Source organism: Epinephelus lanceolatus, chromosome 13 (assembly GCF_041903045.1).
Source record: "Epinephelus lanceolatus isolate andai-2023 chromosome 13, ASM4190304v1, whole genome shotgun sequence".
NCBI classification, from domain to species: domain Eukaryota; kingdom Metazoa; phylum Chordata; class Actinopteri; order Perciformes; family Serranidae; genus Epinephelus; species Epinephelus lanceolatus.
In genome coordinates, this window is record NC_135746.1 from 1,871,994 (window position 1) to 1,885,501 (window position 13,508).

At 37.8% G+C, this 13,508-nt stretch overlaps 1 long non-coding RNA gene across 1 annotated transcript; it reads left to right on the forward strand.

The window, feature by feature from the left end:
* Positions 1-997: 997 nt before the first annotated feature.
* LOC117271268 (uncharacterized) lies at positions 998-12,095 on the forward strand. Its single transcript, XR_004502855.2, has 3 exons — positions 998-1,309; positions 8,880-8,980; positions 11,764-12,095. It is a non-coding gene; the product is annotated as an uncharacterized LOC117271268 (long non-coding RNA).
* Positions 12,096-13,508: the final 1,413 nt, after the last annotated feature.

Sequence of the window (13,508 nt, forward strand, 5' to 3'; positions counted from 1 at the left end):
TATGAGATATGAAATGAGGCATGAAGATTCTTGGTTAAAGGTCAGATTCTGCCCTCTTTATTGGAGCAAAGCTGTGATGTGTCTGACATTTTCCTTACAGAAACAATCTGGTCCAGGTAGCCTCTTCACAGATAGACCCGGGCTGTTCAGGGGAAAAACATAACTTCCAGATAGCCAGGGTTGAAGTTCATATGGCAAAAGAACAGTGGTCATCTGTAGCAGTAATAACAGGCTGATTGTATGCCATGGTTTCATTGTCAGGAAGGACAGGAAAGAAGAATAGCCTTGCTCTGCTTGGTTCACTCTGTTCTGCAAAAAGTTTCCGGGATAATGAATTCCTCTGGTTTGGTCAGCCAACAGTAGAAATGAGGAGAAAGGGGGAGGAGGACTAAAAGTATGAGAGAGAAGGTGTTTGTCCAGTCAGCACTTAGGGCGTTAACAAGCCCTCTGTATTGTGGATAATTGCAGATTACTGGCTAGATAAGTGGATTGACTAGAAATGAATGGGGGAAGTCCAGAAATGCAAAACAACAGATCCAAGTTTATGGTTTTGTCTTGTCGTTGACTGTAGAGGAAATCCAACTTCAGGAAGACAAACACATTTAAATACTAGAACAAACTCTGCTCAAGAGAATCCTGCATTGATTGAATTGACTATGAATTAAAAACCAGGCCCGTTGGCTACAGAACCCAGAGTTTGGTCCAACGGGCATCTATCTGTAACTCTTCACATTAACAACCTACACTGGAGCTGGCTGGATTTACACAGGCTCAGAGTTTATAATTTTTTAACTCCTCAGGATGTTCCACTTTAAAGCATGTGAACTTTGGCACCGGCTTAAATTGAGCACATGCTCAATGAGCCACACTGTTGCTGCATGCGTACAAACACAGATGCACACTTAACGCACACCTTAAAACACAGTAAGCACACACACACACACACACACACACACACACACACACACACCTATACACAGCACACTGCGCTTCCACATCGGAGTGAACTAGGTTGAGAAATTTGAAAGAAAACAAACAGGATTCCAGAGCGGTGCGGTGTGGCGTGAGGCTGCTGGTCTGAAACACAAAGAGAGGCCTGTTCGCAGCGTACAGGAGCATTCCAGCTAACAGAACAGGCTCTGGGACACTGTTGACCTAAGCTACTTTAGAATGTTTGTGCAATAGCTTTTGACCACTTGATTAAAAATGTCGTTTGATGCTGGAGCGGCCGTGTCCTAGCAAGGGGCAGTTCAGACTGGTCTGAGCAGAGCAACATGTTGCCGCATGAAGGGAGGGCTCTTATGAAGAGGTGAGTACTGAGCCACTTGCCTGGAACAGTGAGCCACAGTTGAACCATTGAGGATGACCATCCTTGCTGTCTGGCATTTGATTCTGTAATTATATGACATTTCCAATGAAAAACACATATAATTTTACTGCCAACATTGTCAGCTTAATGGACAAAAATAATGTAGATGAGCTGGAACATGTTTCATCTGTTCTCAGCAATGAAAGCAGCATGGCTCTAGGTATGGCATTATCTGCCTGTCAGGTGGTCTAGCATGAATGAACCAACTGAAATATCTTAGATGGCCACAAAAAAACGTCATAGTATAGTATGTCGATAAAGACATCATGAAAACGTCATAGTATAGTATGTTGATAAAAACTAGATAAAAACTTCATAGTATAGTGTGTCGATAAAAACATCATGAAAACGTCATAGTATAGCATGTCGATAAAAACCTGATAAAAACATCATAGTATAGCATGTTGATAAAAACATTATAAAAACGTCATAGTATAGCATGTCGATAAAAACTAGATAAAAATGTCATAGTATAGTATGTCGATAAAAACATCATGAAAACGTCATAGTATAGCATGTCGATAAAAACATTATAAAAACGTCATAGCATAGTATGTCAATAAAAACCTGATAAAAACGTCATAGTATAGTATGTCGATAAAAACCTGATAAAAACGTCATAGTATAGTATGTCGATAAAAACATCATGAAAATGTCATAGTATAGCATGTCGATAAAAACATTATAAAAACGTCATAGTATAGTACGTCAATAAAAACCTAATAAAAAAGTCATAGTATAGTATTTCGATAAAAACGTCATGAAAACGTCATAGTATAGCATGTCGATAAAAACCTGATAAAAACGTCAGAGTATAGTATGTCGATAAAAACCTGATAAAAACATCAGAGTATAGCATGTCAATAAAAACCTGATAAAAACGTCATAGTATAGTATGTCGATAAAAACGTCATGAAAACGTCAGAGTATAGTATGTCGATAAAAACCTGATAAAAACATCAGAGTATAGCATGTCGATAAAAACTAGATAAAAACGTCATAGTATAGTATGTCGATAAAAACCTGATAAAAACGTCATAGTATAGTATGTCGATAAAAACTAGATAAAAACGTCATAGTATAGCATGTCGATAAAAACATCATGAAAACGTCATAGTATAGCATGTCGATAAAAACATTATAAAAACGTCATAGCATAGTATGTCAATAAAAACCTGATAAAAACGTCATAGTATAGTATGTCGATAAAAACCTGATAAAAACGTCATAGTATAGTATGTCGATAAAAACATCATGAAAATGTCATAGTATAGCATGTCGATAAAAACATTATAAAAACGTCATAGTATAGTACGTCAATAAAAACCTAATAAAAAAGTCATAGTATAGTATTTCGATAAAAACGTCATGAAAACGTCATAGTATAGCATGTCGATAAAAACCTGATAAAAACGTCAGAGTATAGTATGTCGATAAAAACCTGATAAAAACATCAGAGTATAGCATGTCAATAAAAACCTGATAAAAACGTCATAGTATAGTATGTCGATAAAAACGTCATGAAAACGTCAGAGTATAGTATGTCGATAAAAACCTGATAAAAACATCAGAGTATAGCATGTCGATAAAAACTAGATAAAAACGTCATAGTATAGTATGTCGATAAAAACCTGATAAAAACGTCATAGTATAGTATGTCGATAAAAACTAGATAAAAACGTCATAGTATAGCATGTCGATAAAAACATCATGAAAACGTCATAGTATAGCATGTCGATAAAAACATTATAAAAACGTCATAGTATAGTATGTCAATAAAAACCTGATAAAAACGTCATAGTATAGTATGTCGATAAAAACGTCATAGTATAGCATGTCGATAAAAACATGATAAAAAAGTCATAGTATAGTATGTCGATAAAAACCTGATAAAAAGGTCATAGTATAGTATGTTGATAAAAACTAGATAAAAACATCATAGTATAGTATGTCGATAAAGACATCATGAAAAAGTTATAGTATAGTATGTCGATAAAAACCTGATAAAAAGGTCATAGTATAGTATGTTGATAAAAACTAGATAAAAACATCATAGTATAGTATGTCGATAAAGACATCATGAAAAAGTCATAGTATAGTATGTCGATAAAAACCTGATAAAAAGGTCATAGTATAGTATGTCAATAAAAACCTGATAAAAACATCATAGTATAGCATGTCGATAAAAACATGATAAAAAAGTCATAGTATAGAATGTCGATAAAAACCTGATAAAAAGGTCATAGTATAGTATGTTGATAAAAACTAGATAAAAACATCATAGTATAGTATGTCGATAAAAACCTGATAAAAACTTCATAGTATAGTATGTCGATAAAAACCTGATAAAAACTTCATAGTATAGTATGTCGATAAAAACCTGACAAAAACGTCATAGGATAGTATGTCGATAAAAACATCATGAAAACGTCATAGTATAGCATGTCGATAAAAACTAGATAAAAACGTCATAGTATAGCATGTCAATAAAAACTAGATAAAAACGTCATAGTATGGTATGTCGATAAAAACATCATGAAAACGTCATAGTATAGCATGTCGATAAAAACCTGATAAAAACGTCATAATAAAGCATGTCGATGAAAACTAGATAAAAACGTCATAGTATAGTATGTCGATAAAAACATCATGAAAACGTCATAGTATAGCATGTCGATAAAAACCTGATAAAAACGTCAGAGTATAGTATGTCGATAAAAACCTGATAAAAACATCAGAGTATAGCATGTCAATAAAAACCTGATAAAAACGTCATAGTATAGTATGTCGATAAAAACGTCATGAAAACGTCAGAGTATAGTATGTCGATAAAAACCTGATAAAAACATCAGAGTATAGCATGTCGATAAAAACTAGATAAAAACGTCATAGTATAGTATGTCGATAAAAACCTGATAAAAACGTCATAGTATAGTATGTCGATAAAAACTAGATAAAAACGTCATAGTATAGTATGTCGATAAAAACCTGATAAAAACGTCATAGTATAGTATGTCGATAAAAACTAGATAAAAACGTCATAGTATAGCATGTCGATAAAAACCTGATAAAAACGTCAGAGTATAGTATGTCGATAAAAACCTGATAAAAACATCAGAGTATAGCATGTCGATAAAAACCTGATAAAAACGTCAGAGTATAGTATGTCGATAAAAACCTGATAAAAACATCAGAGTATAGCATGTCGATAAAAACCTGATAAAAACGTCAGAGTATAGCATGTCGATAAAAACCTGATAAAAACATCAGAGTATAGCATGTCGATAAAAACCTGATAAAAACGTCAGAGTATAGTATGTCGATAAAAACCTGATAAAAACATCAGAGTATAGCATGTCAATAAAAACCTGATAAAAACGTCATAGTATAGTATGTCGATAAAAACGTCATGAAAACGTCAGAGTATAGTATGTCGATAAAAACCTGATAAAAACATCATAGTATAGCATGTCGATAAAAACTAGATAAAAACGTCATAGTATAGTATGTCGATAAAAACCTGATAAAAACGTCATAGTATAGTATGTCGATAAAAACTAGATAAAAACGTCATAGTATAGTATGTCGATAAAAACCTGATAAAAACGTCATAGTATAGTATGTCGATAAAAACTAGATAAAAACGTCATAGTATAGCATGTCGATAAAAACCTGATAAAAACGTCATAGTATAGAATGTCGATAAAAACTAGATAAAAACGTCATAGTATAGCATGTCGATAAAAACCTGATAAAAACGTCATAGTATAGCATGTCGATAAAAACTAGATAAAAATGTCATAGTATAGTATGTCGATAAAAACATCATGAAAACATCATAGCATATTATGTCGATAAAAACCTGATAAAAACGTCATAGTATAGCATGTCGATAAAAACTAGATAAAAACGTCATAGTATAGTATGTCGATAAAAACATCATGAAAACGTCATAGTATAGCATGTCGATAAAAACATCATGAAAACGTCATAGTATAGCATGTCGATAAAAACATCATGAAAACGTCATAGTATAGCATGTCGATAAAAACCTGATAAAAACGTCATAGTATAGCATGTCGATAAAAACTAGATAAAAATGTCATAGTATAGTATGTCGATAAAAACATCATGAAAACATCATAGCATATTATGTCGATAAAAACCTGATAAAAACGTCATAGTATAGCATGTCAATAAAAACTAGATAAAAACGTCATAGTATAGTATGTCGATAAAAACATCATGAAAACGTCATAGTATAGCATGTCGATAAAAACATCATGAAAACATCATAGTATAGCATGTCGATAAAAACATCATGAAAACGTCATAGTATAGTATACTTTTGTTGAAAAACAAAAGACAATAAACAGACAATCCCATATCACATACATATGTGCTAAGTTAAAAAACATGTCTATCAACAACTCCAACTGTTACTGAAAACATCAGGTATGACTACCTTTATTGTCTTTTGTTTTTCAAGATATTGTGTGAAGCATGTACCATCTTACATGCCACTCTAGGGTCTGTGTTGGTGACTGTTGATTGAACACAGCTGACCACTGCAGCTGTTAAATCAGTGCATGCACTACTAGTCCTGTAACTCACACTGATGAAGGCCGGACGGCCGAAAGCGCTTTGTCCTTTAAAAATGCTTGAAAGGCCTCATTGAAATCTTTTTACCTGCTGACGGACATATCTGTGTGCGATCCTCAAACTGTTTTTGTTCTTGCCGGATATTTATTTGGACTACGCACCAGGAGGGTCAGAGCGCAGTGGTAATTTTTGAACGAAAATTTAAAAACGTAAAACAAACTAGGCATGCAAAAATACAAGAAACAGCAATAAATAATAATAATAATGAGCAGTGAATAAAAAGTGAGCAATGGATTGAAGTGATACTATGTAGATAAAAACCTGATAAAAATGTCATAGTATAGTATGTCGATAAAAATGCCATGAAAAATGTCATAGCATAGAATGTTATTGAGATTGTTATAAAAATGCATCAAAGTCACCGAATGAATTTCAAATGTCATAAAAGTCATATAATTTGTCATTATCATCAAACTTGATATTGTCCATAAAATGTCTCATAGAATAAATAAAATGCATTCAGAGAAGTGTTTTTTGATTAGATTTCCAAAACCTTTTCACAAAATGCTGGATTGTTTCTACTAAATGTCTTTCATTACACAAACGGTCTAGTACCAATCAGTGCAGGACTTTGGCTAAGACAAGTTGGCTGAACAGAAGATAGAAATGTTGCATCCCTGATTAGCCAACGAAAATGTAGCAGCTCAGGGAAGTGAATGCAGCCTGCTCTTCTCTCCTTCAGCTAACACCATCGTAATGTCCTTGAGGGCATTTCCTAACGTCCAAATTGCTGCCCAGTAGACCAACACTAGAAGACTGTGGTTGCACTGGGCAGCAGCCAGGTATGAATGTGTGTAACTTTGTACGTGTGAAGCAGGGTGTTGATGAAAGAGAGCATGTGTCCTTGGCAAATATTCCCAGGATAAATTAAGGCAAAAAGTGAAAAAGTCTAAACTGAGAGCTAAAAAGAAAGCGTTTGATGTGGTGGCAGATTTGTGCTTTGAAGGTCAGATTGAACCGGTCACAGAACAGAAACACGGGGACGGAGTCAGCTGAATGCCTGTTCACCTCTAGATGTGTATCTTTGCTTGAGACCAAGCTGCCTGAGCCCACAGAGAAGTGTAAAGAAAAATCAAAGTTTCACAAAAATGCATTAATTAATCCCTCTGCCAAAGCCATAACTGTAATAATGATCTCATTTTATGAAACCGTTTATGGTCTCTGCCATCTCTCTTTCCGTCTCATCTATCAAAGTTGTCTCATGTCATCAGTAAAGTTAATTTAATCTTATCTAATCTTTGTCTTCTACAGAATACTTTGCAAATGCTATCATTTAAATTTAGAGAATTTTGAGGAACTTGTACTTGAGTATATCCATGTTATGCTACTTTATACTTCTACTCCACTACACCTTAGGAGGAAATAAAATAAAACAAAGCAATATATAAGTACACATTAGTACAACAACAGTATAACAACACAATGCAAAATAAAAGCAGTGAACAAAGCAAGATGTAATACATAGACAGGCTATTTACATTATTGCATGTATCGTGTAGACACTTCACAGCTGGTATCAGATATTGCACATGAGTGATGACTGGTTGTCCATAGTTTTTGCATGTCACTGAAGGAGCTTCACAGTGCTGTCAAAGTGTCCTGCATGGGGTGGGACATGTTGTCCATAAGAGATGACAGCTTGGCTATCACTGTCCTTTCTTCCATCACCTCAGCTGGGTTGAGGGAACATGCCAGGACAGAGCTGGCCTTCTTAGTCCGTCTGTTGAGTCTCGTCCTGACAGCTGTCGAGATGCTGCTGCCCCAGGAAACCACTCCTTAGAAGATGGCTGATGCCACCACAGAGTCAAAGAAGGTCCCCACGAGTGCCCCCTGTAAAGGACCTCTCTTGTATAGTGTATTAGTCCAGTCCAGGTTATTGTTCAGGAGAACACCCAGATACTTGTAAGATTTCACTAATAAATGAACCAATCGACTAACAAATGATGATGTATAATAATAGATTAAACTACCAAGCAGTATGTAAAGAATTTAACGAGCTCCACCTTCACCAGCTGCAGCATACACTCAATGGCTACTTTAGGTACACCTGTTCAACTCCTCCTTACTGCAAATAGCTCATCAGCCAATCACGTGGCAGCAGCTCATTAACATTTAGTCATGCAGACATGATGAAGACAAGCTGCTGAAGTTCAAACGGAGCATCAGAATGATGAAGAAAGGTGATTGAAGTGACTTTGAACGTGGCATGGTTGTTGGTGCCAGACGGGCTGGTCTGAGTATTTACTGGGATTTTCAGCACAACCATCTCTAGGGTTTACAGAGGATGGTCCCAAAAAGAGCAAATATCCAGTGAGCCAAAATGCCTTGTTGATGCCAGAGGTCAGAGGAGAATGGCCAGACTGGTTCAAGATGATAGAAAGGCAACAGGAAGTCAAATAAGCACTGGTTCCAACCAAGGTGTGCAGAAGAGCATCTCTGAAGCAACAACACCTTGTCCAACCTTGAAGCAGATGGGCTACAGCAGCAGAAGACCACACCAGGTGCCACTCCTGTCAAAGTCTCTGAGGAATGTTTCCACCACCTTGTTGAATCTGTGACACCAAGAATTAAGACAGTTCTGAAGGCAAAAGGGTTCTAACCTGGTACTAGCATGGTGTACATAATAAAGTGGCCAGTGACTGTATAAGTGATTGCTGGTGTGCGCTCTCACTTGCACACAATCACACAAAATGTGCTGCTTAACCATCACAGAGGACCCAAAAAGCTGGTGTTATATCTGTCTCATCATTATCGTCAGTTCTGTCTTTGCATTTCTTTTTTTCTCGGTCTCATCTAAACTATATATTTCCTCCCATGTTGTCTCATCTTGTCTGGTCTCATCTGTCAGCTGCACCTTGACAGTTGAGGATGAATGCCAGACAGTGAAATGGAAACAAGCAGTCTGAGAATCCTCCCGGTGTGAAAACATGACGAACATCTCACAACACTGTGAGTAAACCCAGGGCCTCCCTCCTTCACTTTTCCCCTCTCGTGAGCTGTCGATCTACCTCCCTGCCTTCCTCGTCCTGTCTCTCACACATTTATCCTCCCCCTGTTTGTGACAGCAAGCTGTGTTTGCCCAGCAGCTTTCACCCGACCACCATCCCCGCCCCACCCATCAACCCCTCTTAACCTCTGACCCCGACTGCCCCACCTGCCTATTCAAACACACACACTCTTTACACCTCCTGTTGTGTTAGCTTTGTCCACCTCTGACGTCAAACTCCTTTCAATGCAGCCGATTAACAGGTATAATTCACTCAGGGCTGTAAAATAATGGCCGTGCATTCCTGTGTGTGTGCTGTTGTCCAGTAAATCAACCATGTCCAGATAAATAATTGAGAAATAACCTATTCAACAAATTGTGCAAACAAAGAGAGGTTTTTTGAGGGATTAATCATTAAACACAGTTTGCAGTGCTAACACTGTTATCAGTCTTTATTATATTGCTATCAACAAAGTGATGTTTGAATTGATATTTGATAACCTGAAAGCACTTCAGAGACATCTATGCTTGACTGTGCTGATATACTGTAAATACTCCACCACCTCTAAATAAAATTTTAAAGGTACACTATGCAGGATTGTGTATAGACTTGTACAAAAGTAATTCCTCTCAATCCACACTTATGACCCATTAGAAGTGGATGACGGTGTATTTATCTGCAGAGATTCTGCACTCTATATTTTCTGATTTTCTTCTTATTTTGCTGTGTTGGGGACATTTCTGGGCACCGTGTGCAGAAGAGATCAGGACTTCAAAAAAAGGTAGTAACCAGGTGCCAGACTAGCCTCGAAATCCAGACCCAAATCTAGAAAGATTTAGGGTCTGGCTATGAGTAATGCAAATGGCCCAACTCGGTGGGGGGGCACCAAGCATGTATTTGAAAATATCACTGCACGCAATTGGATAACACTACAACCAATCAGAACAATACACGGGGTGACGTATCCAGAGCTTAGCTACCAGCGGAGCTAACTGGTAGATTAGACTCTTCGGCAAAACAGCAAAAACGTCCTTCTTGCAAAGGAAAGACTCGAGCGCCGTCTTCTGTTCCTCTTTTAGAGAAAAAGCCAAGTCTAACTCGTTCATTGTAGCGGCCAAAGCCGTTTCAAACAACTGGTGTTCATCCGTAGCCATCTTGCAATGTTTACTGACTGATTCTGGACTTCGTCGTCACAGTGCTGTCGCCATCTGTTTAGCTCGCCTCTGGCCCGCCTATATCAGATACACTGATGTGATCGGTGCAGCTCAGCTCCAACAGCATGGGTAATGAGCATCATTCCTGATTGCCAGAGTGACTCGCTGAGCAAATTCAAATTGTGCTCTTGCGAGAACTCTGGATTTCCAGGGTAGTGCCAGACCATAAGCAGCACGCATCTTAGGGGAAGCTACAAAAATCACAGACACAGCACCGAAAAATATAAATACAACAAGGCCGGACACCAAGCGGAGTGAACCTGGGGATTGTTTTTACTTTCACTCTCCCAATTCCTACATAATATACCTTTAAAGGTCCTGAGAACCTACTTTCTCAATCAACTTCTTACCATCAGTGATAGGATCCTATAAGCTCACTCAATTTTCTGCTAAAGATTTAACAGTTTGGTTTATTTTGTCAGAATTCTTTTGTGTTTTGTTTTCATCCTCACTTTAGAGCAAGTTGTCTACCGATCAGAAGGATGATGGTTCGATCCCTGGTCCCTGCAGAGTACAGAACAATGTGTCCTTGGGCAAAAATACTGAATCCCAAATAGCTCTCTATGACTGTGCTATCGGTGTGTAAGTTTAGCTTAGTTTATTTCCACCTACATACATAGAAAATACAGTTAAAACATTGTGCAGGAGAGGTTAGAGGCCAAACATGGCTTATGAAGATACCTCCTCTGTTAATTAACAACAATCTTACATAAAAAGAAAAAGATAAAAGTGAAGATTTCATAACTGAACAAGAATTCCAGACGAAGAAGTGATACAAAATTGTTAGAGATGTACAATGTAAAAAAAACAACAACCAAACAAACAAATTACAAATGAATCAATGAAGAGTCTTTGCAAATTAGAGACCATGTCATATGTTTTCTGAATAACGGTAATGTAGCTGATGACTGTAGAGATGGAAGTAGGTTGTTCCAAAGAGATGGTCCTTCGTGCGTTAATGTTTATCGGGTGACCAGGTGGAACCTTGTATGGTGGGCACCACAGCACCAGACTGCCCAAAACAAGTTAAGCAGGTTTGTGTTAAAGTCACCTCTGCATACCCTTCATTCCATTTTTACTTTCTGTCACTCTTGTCTGTTGTTTTTATTTATTTTAATTATGACTTTAATTGTGTTTTTAATGCTCTGTAAAGTGTCCTTGAGTGTTGAGAAAGGCGCTTTTAAATAAAATGTATTATTATTATTATTATTATCAACTTAATGTGCTTCTTGTCAATGAAAGAGTCATACAAATCCAGCTGGGACTTACACATAAAATGAAGTTAATTTCTTAACTTAGGTTTGGGAGCAGGACCACGCCTCAGCCACACCCCTGACTACCTGTCAAGCCTGCTTATACCTGGTCAACCCATCCTGCTCTGTTTGTCATAGATTTCTTGACCCGCCCTCCCTTTCCCTTCCCTTCATCCTCCCTGCGTCATCCCTACCAACATTCCTTAATCCTCTCTTCCCTTCTTTCATCATCTCTCCTTATTCAATCAGGTGCATACCTCTCCCATGTCTCATTCTAGGTACCATCTGGGGGCCTGCAATAAGCTCAAGTTGGAAAAATGCCTGAGACGCAACCCCCACACTGAGTCTCCCTCTGCCTGATCTCTGGTGCATCCTCCCAGATCAACCTATCAGAAGACATCCCTCTTCCACCACAACCCTCCAGTTACACCCATTCACCAGTCCTCAGCAACTAACACCTCCTGAATTACAATAAACATTTAAACGACATATTGTTGTGGCGCGGTCCTTACTGGTGAAACTGTTTATAATGAGGTCATTCAGCACAAACTTTTCATATACGGTTGCAACCAAACAGAGTGAACTACCAGTATCTCTGAGATTGACTGAAGCACAGAGAAATGTTAGGCCAGCTTTGAAGAGGTCATAATATTGACCTCGCAAATCTAATACGGTGTTGTCCTTTAATGTCTCTTTTCTTTCTGATTGTGATATGGATACTGTATTTGTGCTTCTCGGTCTTGGCATCTTGACCCCCCGAGAATCCCAGTGGAAAACGGCCTGCAGATTTTATGTGTTATTTAATCCTTGCCAGTTGTAGATGTACAGTCTGTGATAACTGTCTTAATTGCTTATATATCTATCTATGGTAGCCCAGCCACCAATGTATGAATGTCTGTGTGAGTGGGTGAATGAGGGCTTTGTTGTAAAGCGCTTTGAGTCGTCGCTAAGATTAGCAAAGTGTTATACAAATGCAAGCCATTCAACATTTTCTCTCTGGTGAGAAGTAGGCGAGGTTGAAAAACAGCGATGTCATGTATCTCCTTGCACAAATGAGGAGTTAGCAATGTATTAATAGCAGTGCAACAGTTGTGGGTATGTTTCTTCATACCCATCATTTCCGACATATCAGACTGGAGCCAACAAAGAAAGGACTCAAAAACACAAGGTCTTTTTACTGAGAAAAAAAAAAGGGTCGGTGCACAGATAATGAGTCTAAAAACACAAACAAAGGTATCAAAACCTGGTGAGATCCAAAGAGAACACTCGGGAAAAAGACAAGGACATACACTCAGACAACTGAGGATGAAGTGGCAACAGACAAAGGGCAGCACAAGGACTGAGTACACAAGGGAGGAGGGGTAATGAGGGACAGGTGAAGCCAATCAGGGCGGGGCAGGGAAACACACAGGGGCAGGAAGTAAAGTACCTGAAACGAGACACAAGGGTGAGTATCAAAATAAAACAGGAAATACTGACAAAAACTGAAAACAAGGAAAACATTACCTTAATGTGGACCTCAGGGTTTAACACAAAGTTTGAAAGTTGCTTATGAATATTTAATGTTGTTAATGCTTGTAATTCAGGTTATTTATTCTCTGCTTATTCTGTTACATTTTACAGCCTAATATCAGCCTGTGCTAGACTGCACGTAGCTATCATCATGGAAGAACAACTAATGTAGAAAATGATGTAGTTTCTGCTCCCTAATTACCTAAAATTATGCAGTTTGGATGGGAAGCCGCCTAGCTTACTCTGCTGGCATGTTTTTCCTGCATTGTGCGGCTCCTCAGAGCGTAACTGTGTTTCCACAGGAACCTCTAACCCAGAGCCAAATTCCTCCAGTCCCAACATGACAAACGCCCACAATTTATTACCCACCATTATAGAAACCAAGAATCAAATACCTACCAGTATACTTAACCAGACTCTAATTCCATGGTCCTTTCCATGGTGAAGCCCCAGAGTTTAAGCCTTACCTCTGCATAACAATAATAAGAGCTGAAGCTTGGCGAGGCCTCGC